Below are 12,760 nucleotides of genomic sequence, written 5' to 3' on the forward strand. Positions count from 1 at the left end.
TACCACAGGTGAGAACAGGCAGAACACTCAAATGTAATAAACTACTATGATTTGATGGGGAAAAACTCTCAAGAAAGGCCAAGTTAACAGAGAACAGATGCATGAAGTCACTAAAATCAAGGAACAATCAGGGAGTGATCCCCAGGATACTCCAACCTAGATCTCTAAATACAGTCACATCAATCTACCCCATTTGTCAGTTTGCCAGGCTAGAATTTAAACGCCAGTAACGAGCATCAGGAGTAGGTCTGAAAACACAAGTATTATCCCAGCTATCATTGTAAATACAAGCAAAGTGACACGACATTAATTAACCAAACCCAATTAACCATTTAAAATAGGACATCTAATTTTACGGGCTTTGGCTATTCGGGGAATAAACGGGCCATGGCTATTTTACCCTCTGTTGCAGGATTTGACTAATGTGGGAATTAATTTTTACTATTAGATGTTAGTATACTTTTTACCATTGAGTGTTGCGTGTTGAAATATTATACCCATAACATGTGCCTTACATTAATTTGTTCTTAAGCTGAGACTATATTGCAAGTAGTGGAAAATAACAAGACAGGCTGTGGTTAAGCTTGCGCGCGGATGGTACTAGACTGTCGAACACATATTAAGGGTGTTATGTTCTTTTTAATATTAGCCATAAGTATGAGGAACTGATCAGGCCTGAATTAAGATAACAAGAACAGAAACCTTAGTCTCTGCGTACAAGGGTGTAAGAAAAGATTATCTTCAAGTAAACAGACTCGTCGGATACGCCGGACCATGGAACGCGCCTAGAGGCTGGGACCAGCCTGTGCGTCAGAGATAGGCTGAACAAGTCTAAACCGCGTTCAGCCCCATTCTGATAGGCTGGCAGTGAGCGGGAACTACCACTGTCAGAATGTATATAAGAAGATCTTCGTCAACAATAATTAGTTCTCTGCTGACCCTGTGTGGTGTTGTAATGAACCCATGTACATGAAGATTGCACTTGTTTTACTTATTAAAGACTAAGTAAATTAAATTTGTCTCTAAGATATATTTTATCCTTAACACCAAATCTGAATCACGCTCTAACAATTGATGACCCCAACGTGATTTGGTAAAAGGACTCCGCTGGAATATTTTCCGTACAATTGACCATCACTGGTGTCGGACGGTGTGCCTCACAAATCCTAGGCCGGTCAAGGAAAAGGTAAGCAGACACCTATTGTTGAAACATTTAAGTTCTGCATATTGGCATTATTCAAAATTATTTTGTGAGACACCTGTTTGATGTAAGTGTTTATTTTTTTATAGATTTAATTTAGAGTTGTGCTTTGAATATGTTTTGACACATTGTAAAATAACAAATGCAATCTTGGAAAGAGCTCATAGTAAATGTTATAACAAGTGTGTACAGTGTACTGGGTCCGGTTCGAATCCGGCCAAGTTTGTTTGTATCTGTTGAGTCCGGTTCGAGTCTGTGTCCTGTGGCAAGAATGAATGAAGATTAGCTGGAAATTGATCGTGTGTGTGAAGTACACTGTGTATTAAGTCAGGGACTAATACCAAGTTTGAATGACCTACGGGTAAAAGAAGGTCTGGGACCAAGGTTATATAATTTTATAGAAGTCCAGTTCGAGTCCGGCAGATAGAAGTCCGGTTCGAGTCCAGCAGTTAGAAGTCCGGTTCGAGTCCGGCAATTAGAAGTCCAGCATGTTATAGTCTGGTTCGAGTCCAGCTGTGTGTTTAGTCCGGTTCGAGTCCGGCTCTGTGTGTTAAGTCCGGTTCGAGTCCGGCTCTGTGTTAAGTCCGGTTCGAGTCCGGCAAAGTATGAGTGAGGTACGGTTCGAGTCCGGCCAAGAGTGAGTGTAGTTGCTGAGTCCAGTTCAAGTCTGTGGCCATTAACAAAAGTGATTGAAGACTAGTTAGAGGCCGGCACAGTTTTGAGTGTGGTTATTAATACATGGTGGTGATTGTATACAATACATAGAATATTACATATACAAAAAAATAAACTAGCCTCACAAACTAAATTGAACCAGTTAATCTAGGATACTTAAAGATTATAGTAGATTGTATAATAAATACAGGACATAATTGGTCAAGAAAATGTTTAGTAAAGCGGAAAAAGTGATGAAAACGTTGAAATCTACCCTAGAAGGTAGTGGGGGTAGAGACGGGAAGGAGTGGAAGAAAAGAGCAGAGAAGCAGTATAGGGAGTGGGTGAAAGAAGGAAGTATTAGTGCACCAAATGGACTCCCAATAGAAGGGGAACCAGGTAGGATTTTGGAAGGGTTGAGAAGACAGGCTGAAAAAGCATGTAAAGACTGGAAGCAAGAGGGAGAACCACGAAAGGGTAAACCTAGGGACATTATGGAGAAAAATAAAATAAAAGAACGGATAGGGATGGCAAAGTTAGTTAAATTTAGGAAAATGTGTAATGAAAAGGGGGTCAGTGCTTCCAGAAACAGAAGAGGAAATCCCAAACCTAGCGGAAGTCAGTAAACTCACTGAAATGCTGTGTCAAGAGTTGGCCGATCGCCGAAGCGGAGGGGGTTGGAGAGCTGCTATGAGCATGGTAGCAGACAATGAGAGGCATGGGAGAATATTGGAGGAAGGAAGTGAGTACAGGAGAGAAGAGGTAGAATCCAGAGGACGAGAGGAAAACAGACCAGTCTTACTTGTACTGGATGAACAAGTGAGAAAAGAGGCAGAAGAATTGAAACTACAAATGGAATTACTGGAACAACAACAGAGGGATGAGAAAAAGAGACTTTCGGGGGGCCATATCATACACCTGGCAGTGGAAGAAGAAGATGAAGAGAGTCCAATAGAACAACTGTGGGAGGAGCCTGTGGACGAACAGAAAGATGAGGCAGGGCACAGCAGTCTGAAGGGAGCAGGGAAAGTGCCGTGGTCAGGCACAACCATAAAATATCTTACATGACGATTTGAGGGGGATATAAGATCAGTAGGCAAAGACAGACTGGCTTGTTGAACACGTAGCAGGGCAGTGGGACTCAAGAGGAGGCACAGTATACAAGCCATGGATACATAGGGACCTGCAATCCGTAGTGGATCAGGATGCAGGTGGGTCAAAGCATTTGAAAGTGCTACAGCGGCGGATGAACTCGCGCTGGGAGATATGATGGCCATAATGAAGAGTTGTGGGGATCACTGCCAAGGATGTCGTGGAATTCACTGAAATAACTCAACACCATGTGGATCGATGGAGAGAAGGCAAAAGAAAAGAAGATAAGGAACTGAAGCAACTACAAAAGAAAGTGTTGAAGAAACAACTACAGGAAGACAAACCTGGCAAACAAATGGCAATGTGTCCCCCGGTTACTAGTACCCCACAGGCTGAGACACCCAACCCATCGTCCGATACTGCGGCTGCAGTGACTGCTGTGGTACAGGCAATGGCGGTCATGATGGCCCCTCAGAGAACGCTGAACTACATACCCCAACAAAGGGTGCGAGGCCACTACCAATACCAGGGGCAAGGCGGACAATGTCAGGGGTGTTTTACTTGTGGCGACCCAGAGCACTGGGCCAGGGACTGCCCCCAACGCGTGACCCGCCCGATGAGAGGCAGAGGATCCGGAGGACCCGGATATCGTGGCGCACAGAACAACCGTGGACGAGGATATTGGAATGGGGGGAGAATGGAAGGCTATCAACAACAACCGAACCTGTATCAACAAGGGCCCCCTGGTGGCCAGGAAGAGCGGAACATACCCAACTCAAACTTGATTCCCAACATGGCCTGGCTAGGCTATGAGGAGCAATGAGGATGCCCAGAGACCCCGACACTCATCAAAAGCACATCCAGTTTACGCTTTACTTTCACCCCTGATGTTGAGCCTATAGTCAAATGTCACATCGGGGGGAAAGAACAGCGTATGCTGATAGACACTGGATGTACGTGGTCATCAGTAAAAATACCTTATCCATTGACCAGCAGGACACAGGCTTTCTCGGGGGTCTCGGGCACAATAATGAGAATGCTTTATACCGTGCCACTAACCGTAGGATGGAAACAACAACAAGTGGAACATCGGTTTTTATTTAACCCGGAGTGCTCAGTGGGACTCATGGGAAGAGACTTATTGAACAAATTGGGATGCACAATATATTGTGACTACGCAGGAATGCATGTAACTACCGAGCCCCTACCAAATCTGTTATTAACCCTCTCCCGTGAATCGCTAAACCCCCCACGTATGCTATATATGGGAGGTATGGAGGAGTTCAGCCCAGAGGAAGATACGTACGTCTATTGGCTGAAATTGGCAAACACAGACCCAGATACTCCACGGGTTTGCAGGACCTTCCAGGACTGGAAGGTATGGTTGCAAACACTACACACATACCACCCTCCAGAGGACCCCCCTCATGTGACCATGAATTTTCAAAAAATGACATCACATGTCGGTGCTCAAGCAGGGGGTGGCAACTAATTGCTTCATAATGGATGGGGATGTGGAACTGGAGGATAATTGGTTTGCACTCAAAAACGACTCAGCCCCACATGTGGCCCTCCTCATCGGGTTCGGTTATGAAGCTCGCTCACTAGGTCCTGCAGTTAGGAAAGTGAAGTCCCTCCCTTGGAGGGACACCAAAATTCCGAAGGTCCAGACCTCAGAAATGGACTGGGAACAAGTTTGGCGTATCAGGATTAACACCTAGGACACATCCATTCCTGAAGTAGTCCGACGCCCTCGCTTCCACGGCCGTGAAATGACTGACCACCTGGACACTGCCCACATATTTCAACGAGTGCCAAGTCAACTTTGGACCACCAGCGCAGAAGATGTGGGCCTTGTAGATGTGGAACCCATCAAAGTTACCATCAAGACTGATCCACGTCTCCATATTCCTGTCTGGAGATCACAGTATCCATAAAGTGAGGAGAAGACCCAGGGATCGAGCCCACTATTCATGGCCTACGGGGGGGAAAGGTTCTGAAGGCTACAAGGTCAGCGTGGAACACTCCCATCCTACCAGTCAAGAAAGGCGAAACTGACAAGTGGAGAATGGGGCAGGACTTCAGGCCAATAAATGACGTCACCGAGCCAGATGTGCGCCTGGTTCCCGACCCTTATTTGGCCCTCCAGAACAGATCACCTGAACAAGACTGGTTCACAGTAATAAATCTGGCCAATGCTTTCTTCTGCATCCCACTTCATGAAGACTCACAACCACTTTTTGCTTTCACATACCAAGGTCAACAATACACCTATACTGTTATAACAGGTGAGAAAGGACACAAAAGCAAAATGCAATAATGCAATGTCTTTAATAATGAAAGAGTAACAGTCCAGATGAACAGACATACTCTTCTTGAAATAACATACAGAAACTGCCGTCGATACGACCGTTATACAAACTACAGAAATATTCCAGGAACAGAGGCAGAGCACAGCAAAAAGACCAGGTCTGGCGGCGTATAGTCTCGGGTCTCACTGTATACGGCTGGCGGAGAGATTGCTCAGGCAGGTCGTCAGCAGCAGGCAAACTAGGCAGAGTGTAAAGAAAGCAGCAATTCAGCAAACACAGCATAGTACATGTACAGACCAGATCCAGACAGGACTCAGACAGGACGGGAATAAACAGGTCAGAAAGAGCTCCTCTTTCATGGATAACTCACGGAATAATCTGGCAAAGATGCAGGGAAAAGGGGAAGCTAGAAGTAGCAGACACAATCAGGGGGGAGAGAGAACCGGTGTGGAAGAATTAGCGTGATCGCTGGTTGCAACTAGGAACAGCTTAGGGTGAGTGAAGGTGCGTGTGGTTGTGTGTGTGCACAATGGGGAGTGTGCGTTTGTGTGCACGTGTGTGTGTGTGTAAGTGCGAGTGTGGCCAGAAGAGGGAGAAATAGAAGGATACCAGATTCATGACATATACTCGATTACCACAGGGGTACAGAGACTCCCCTGGCATTTTCAACTCCATCCTGAAACAACACTGGTCCTACCCGAGGGGGTCACGCTGCTACAATACGTTGATGACCTGTTGCTGGTCGCACCAACTGCAGAGACTTGTTTGCAAGCCACAGAGGACCTCTTATTCCATATGGACCAGAAAGGTTAAGTCAAGAAAGAAAAAGTCCAATGTTGCAGACGAACAGTGCAGTTCTTGGGCAGAGTTCTCTCAGGCAAAGGTCAAGCCGTCTCCCTGGCACAGCGTGCATCCATCTTACAGCACCCTGAACCAGTCACCGTACAGAACCTGCTGTCCTTCCTTGCCCTCACCGGCTACAGCCGTACTCACATACCAGAATACTGCCTAAAAGTAGAGCCCCTACGACTGATCCTGCGGGAAGCAGGTAATAGGAACCTTACTGCAGTACTCAAATGGACACCTGATGCTGAAAAAGCATTAATTTCCCTGAAACAGACACTGGCCCAAGCGGAGGCCTTATCACTCCCTGACTACACTGTCCCATTTGAAATCGATGTTTCTGAAAAGGATGAGTTTGTCCATTCCATCCTTTATCAGAAACAAAAGGCGGAGAGGTGAGTACTACACTATTACAGTGCTCAATTGGAAAATATCGAATGTGGACAAACAGACTGTGCAAGACATGTAGCCGCACTAGCAAAAGCTCATGTGATGAGACACACACTGCAGGTGAACACTGACCACGGAGTAACAGCATTCATCGGCTCCAAACTGTTCACCTTGTCAAGTAAGAGAAAATCCACAATCACCAGGATGATTACAGCAAAACACATTACATATGTGACAGAAGGCATCAACATGGCAGATGGATGGGAGAAGGACAACCACATGTATGCGAGGAGAGAGCAGCAAAGCAGATAAAGGTCAGGATGGACCTGGAAAATAAACCTCTGGAAGAGGCGGAGGAAATTCTGTTCACTGACGGGTGCTGCTACAGGTCGAGAGATCCAGGAGAAGGAAACATAGTAGCCTACGCAGTGGTATGAAAAAAAAGGACGGGAGAACATTAAGTTTTGGAGGCCTGAAAATTAGATCCGTCAGAAACCTGAGCACAGCTGGCAGAGTTAAGGGCTTTGAGGAGGGCGTTGGAGCTGAGTGAAGGGAAAGAAGTAGATATCCACACTGACTCTGCCTACGCCCATGGGATAGCACACATTGATGGTCCACAGTGGATGAGGAGAGGATACCTGACTAGCTAAAACGAGCCCATAAAACACAAAAAGGAAGTACAGCTACTGATTGAAGCAATCAAACTACCTGCGAGAGTGGCTATCATGAAATGCAAAGGACACAGCAAGGAAAACTCCAAGATAAGAGAAGGAAATGATATGGCAGACAAGGCAGCTAAAGAGGCTGGAGGATACACAGCACAGCAAATGGTACTGAGGATGGAAGCAGTGCAGGAAGAGCTGACAATGGATACGGTGAGACAGTTACAAGAGATAGCAGACCTCTACGAACAGACAGTATGGAAAAGAGGAAGAGCAAGAAGGGACCATGAGGGGATTTGGAGGTCTCACACGGGGAAGATAGTGGCCCCCACGAAACTGCTTAGGTCCCTGATATGATAAGAACACATCACATGGAGGATGGAAGAACATGTCAAAGGCGTTGGAAGCAGCCTGGTGGCACTCAGACATGTTAGATATGGCCAGAGAAATATCTGAGAGCTGTGAGGAGTGCAATAACTATAATAACTAGGTTTCCCTGGGAGCTGTCATAGGCAGCTTTCCTGTACCAGATGCTCCATTTCAAGATATTTGCATAGACTTTACAGACATGGGTCAAGATAACCGAGTAGAAGGCAAATGATACCTATTAGTGATGGTAGATAGGTTCACCAGATGGGTTGAGGCAATTCCGACAGCAAATGAAGATGCAAAAACAGTGGTAAAATGGCTAAGAAGGGAGATAATACCCAGATTTGGGGTACCTAGAATGATGACATCTGACAACGGAACCCACTAAAAATGAGCATCTGAAAGAGGTGGAACAGGCGCTAGGAATACCTCATAAGTTTGGGTCAGTATATCATCCTCAGTCTCAGGGAATAGTGGAAAGGGCAAATCAAACACTTAAAAGGAAAATGGCTAAAATAATGGCAGGAACCAAGCTAAAGGGGATAGATGCACTGCCGTTGGCACTTATGTCTATGAGAAACTCACCTTGGTCTGATACCCACCTTACTCCCCATGAATTGCTGACAGGAAGAAAAATGCCAGGGCCGCCCGCTGATAATTTAAGCATGCCTAAACTAGATATTGCCAAGATCAGATACACAGATTACATACAGGCACTAACCTCTCTGGTCGAAAGGCTATCTACACAGGTAGTGCAAGTGCGGACCCCAGCAGTTGAGACCACGATCGAGAACCGGGACATCCAAGTGGGGGATTGGGTCAGAGTCAAGAGACACTCCAGAAAGTGGACAGAACCCAGGTGGGAGGGCCCATACCAGGTAAAGGAAGCATCTAGTCACTCGCTGAGGGTGAGTTCGAAGAACAAAGACACGTGGCATCACCGAACACATTGTGCAAAAGATTCTGGTACAGAGAGGACGCTAGATCAAGTTGTGGCAGACATGGCTGAATCCCAATAGAATGTATACATTAGTAGTAATTATTATTTACTGTTTAATGGGGGGCGGGGGGGTAAGCCCTTTTGAAGTGAGTGGAGTGAATCCTTTTCTGGTTGCGAGTAGTGGCATTGTGCCTGTGGTGAGACAATTAATTGAAGGGGATACAAGCGTGGCGATGCTCAGAGCTTGTCAGTTTCTAGCACAAAATGCGCATGATATATGTAGATCCCAAATAGGATATTCCTGTGTAGGGCTGTTTAACACCTATCGGCAAGTACCTACCTATTTGTGTGATGGGATTGTGGTGTCCATATTGGGATTACATGATAACCAATGTGGGGGGATTTTGGGAATGGAGACGAAAATATCCATATAGTGTGGGGATTCCAACTAAAATTGATAGATTCTCTATTTTGTGGGGAGCAACTGGGAATCTGAATGATCTTTGTAAAGGTGATGAAATCCTACTAACCATCCAGGATGTGAGACTTTCTGATGCAGGGGTATACACATTGGGCCTGGAAAGAACAGGGAGAGATGCTATGGGGATGTTCACCATAAAAGTAACACCCCGAATGACACCCTCTCCAACCGGGCAGGGACAGGCCTCTCCCCCATCCGCCCTTAAGCCAACTTTGAAGCCAATTCCCACCGAAAAGCACTCTGTACAGGTAATAAATGTAGCAGACTGGTCAGATAGTGATCAATTAGGGACTGAGACGGGGTATGATGGGCATGATAACGCATGGTTGGCATACATGAGATATACTGCTAAGACCTTGAAAAGAAAGGACTGTATTATATGCGGACACGCCAGACCAGTTTTAGCCACACATCCGTTTGCCATTGGGGAGGGGGAAGGTTGGTTGTGTAACCTAAGTTTCTTTTATCAGCAACAACCCAACACCACCTTGTGCAAGGCATTGGCCAAGGTGTTTCCAGAAACAAGGCCCCTTACGGCCCTGAGAGGAGTTAAATCCTTTGGGGGAAACTACAGCTGCATAACCAGAACGGGAGAAGGAAGGGATTATGGTCAGTTACCAAAAAACTATTGTGTACGTAATGTTGACATTAATAGTACACAAACCAAGGGGGTGAGTAACCTGACGATTAAATAGTCAGCTGTGTTCATTCAGGCTGCGTTCAAAGGTCCCTTTTCGCAGCCCCCGGCCCAAGGTTGTTCTCCCAGGGGCCCAACAACGCTGATACAGGAGAGGGGGCATTTACACCACAGTAATATGTTGTTTATTTGCTTGTATCAAGTAGTTTTGAAGACATACAAATAGTCACATATATGACAAACAGCAGTACAGATGTTTTGGGGACCCTTTTTGGCTCGACAGTGATACTTTTACCACGAGTGGCCAGAAATAGTGGACCACATCTTTAGGTTGGCCCAAACTTTATTTTGTTCTTTGTCAATTGTTTCATATGTTCATTCAACTATGAATTATCTTCAGGATATTTCGGGAATTTGAGATTTGGGGTAATTTCCAACTTACACAGATTTAGACAAACTAATGTACATTATGTTGGACCCACAGTAAATTAGTGATGCTGTGATTCTGTGACTTTGGTAGATTTTTCTGTAAAACAGTACAATGTTTAGAGTATATTTTCCCGCTCTTCTCAATAGCACATCAATTCACCAAAACACTCCATAACTGGCTGGTTAGTATTACAAAAATATAGAATGCTTACTGGTAATAATAAAAATGTGTGAGGTAGAAGGTAACTTTAAGATAGAAGAAGTACATTTTTATTCAAACCATATATTTTTTTGCCTTCAACTGACAAGGAATTTATGTAGCTGAACATTTGACAAGCACAGTCTATGGTCTACAGAGGTAGAGCTTGTAGGCAAGCTTCCTGGAACAGTGGAGAGAGTCAGGTCTAAGGTGGACTGGTGGGGCAACTGCGAGAAATGCTATGTCATCTCCACTGAAGATCAGGGTTTGTACTGACAGAAGGAGAATTATCAATCTTATTGATTGAGAGGTTGATAACTCTGCCGTTGAAAGTAACGCAAGAGTGATTGTGTAACATACCATTAGGGATTATACAATTAGGTCCGGAAATAATTGGACACTGACACAAGTTTTGTTATGGTATATTCAAGTCACAGTTAGATAATGAATATGGGTTTAAAGTGCAGCCTCTCACCTTTCATTTGAGGGTATTCACATCCAAATTGGAGGAAGGGTTTATGAATTACAGCTCTTTAATTTGTAGCATTCTCTTTTTCAAGTGACCAAAAGAAATTGGACAATTGACTCAAAAGCTGTTTCATGGACAGGTGTGGGCAATTTCTTTGTTATTTCTTCATCAATTAAGCAGGTAAAAGATCTTGATTCCAGGTGTGGTATTGACATTTGGAAGCTGTTGCTGTGAACCCACAACATGTGGTCAAAGGAACTCTCAAAGCAAGCGAAACAGGCCAAAAAAAACATCCATCAGAGAGATAACAGGAACATTAGGAGTGGCCAAATCAACAGAAAAAAGAACACACTGGTGAGCTCTGCAACACAAAAAGGCCTGGACATCCACAGAAGACAACAGTGGTGGATGATCATAGGATCCTTTCCATGGTATAGAAAAACCCCATCACAACATCCAGCCAAGTGAAAAACACTCTCCAGGAGGTAGGCATATCATTATCCAAGTCTACCATAAAGAGAAAAAACTTCACGAGACCAAATACAGAGGTTTCACCACAAGATGCAAACCATTCATAGGCCTCAAGATTAGAAAGGCCGGATTAGACTTTGCCAAAAACATCTAAAAAAGCCAGCCCAGTTCTGGAACAGCATTCTTTGGACAGATTAAACTAAGATCAACCTGTACCAGAATGATAGGAAGAAAAAAGTATGGAGAAGGCTGATGATCTTAAGCATACCAGATAATCTGTAAAACACAGTGGAGGCAATGGGATGGCATGGGCATGCATGGCTTCCAATGGCACTGGGTCACTGGTGTTTATTGATAATATGACAGAAGACAGAACCAGCTGGATGTACTCTGAAGTGTATAGGGATATATTGTCTGCTCAGATTCAGCCAAATTCAGCGAACATTTATTGGACAGCACATTACAAATGGACAAAGACCCAAACATACTGCGAAAGCAACCCAGGAGTTTTTTAAGTGGAATATTCTGCAATGGCTGAGTCAATCACCTGATCTCAACCCGACCGAGCATGCATTTCACTTGCTGAAGATAAAACTTAAGGCAGAAAGACCCACAAACAAACAGGGCAGTTGGAGTAAAGGCCTGGCAAGGCATCACAAACGAGGAATTGCAGTCTATGCGTTCCAGACTTCAAGCCATCATTGCCTGCAAAGGATTCTCAACAAATTATTTAAAATGAAAATTGTATTTAATTATCCAATTACATTTGAGCTCCTGAAAGAGACGGTGTATGCAAATTGTTGCATTTCCTAAACGTTTCATATTATATTTTTGTTCAACCCCTTGAATTTTGCTGAAAGCCTGCACTTCGATTGTATCTTGGTTGTTTAATTTCAAACCCATTGTGGTGGCATACAGAGCCAAAAATATTAAGATTGTGTCAGTGTCTTAATATTTCTGGGCCGAACTGTATGCATTCATCATCACGCTGCTGTATTGACATCATTCCATGTACCAAACAATTACAAGAAACAACATGACCTGCTAGAGCAAGTGAAATTCTTCTTTTTTCAGGACAAAACAGTGAAGATTGAATGTGCCCTCATCTACATCAGCATTGCACCAATGCCCCAAGGGAAAACTCTGGAAAGTGCCAGACCATTCCGGAAGCAGCTAATAGGGCTGGACTCTCCTGCACAGCTGCTTCCAATCAGGACCTTGTGAATGTGGATATAAATGGGCCCCAGAGAAACAGCTCAGCATGGAAAGCAGAAACAGAAGAGGAAGAATGCAGAATGAGTGCAATAACACAGCTTGCTGCCTTTGATCCAATGCTGGCCCAGTGATGTGGAAGCTAAAGGAGAAGGAAATGGCTAAGGGACAATGGGGTTCCGAGGACACCTGAGGGTCGACGGTCTGCAGTTAGTCTCCTGAAATGCCATTGTGAGTTCATCCACACAGACAATGTCCCTACATGGCAGTTTCTTTCTCCAGTTCCTCCTGATTTCTATTAATAAATTGCCTTCCAGAGCCCTGAACACTTGTGTCCCTCTCTTATGTCTCTACCATTACTGTATAGTAAAGATGAAAATATGTTAATAAATTAGATTT

The sequence above is a fragment of the Esox lucius genome, chromosome 1 (genome assembly GCF_011004845.1).
Source record: "Esox lucius isolate fEsoLuc1 chromosome 1, fEsoLuc1.pri, whole genome shotgun sequence".
Lineage (NCBI taxonomy): Eukaryota > Metazoa > Chordata > Actinopteri > Esociformes > Esocidae > Esox > Esox lucius.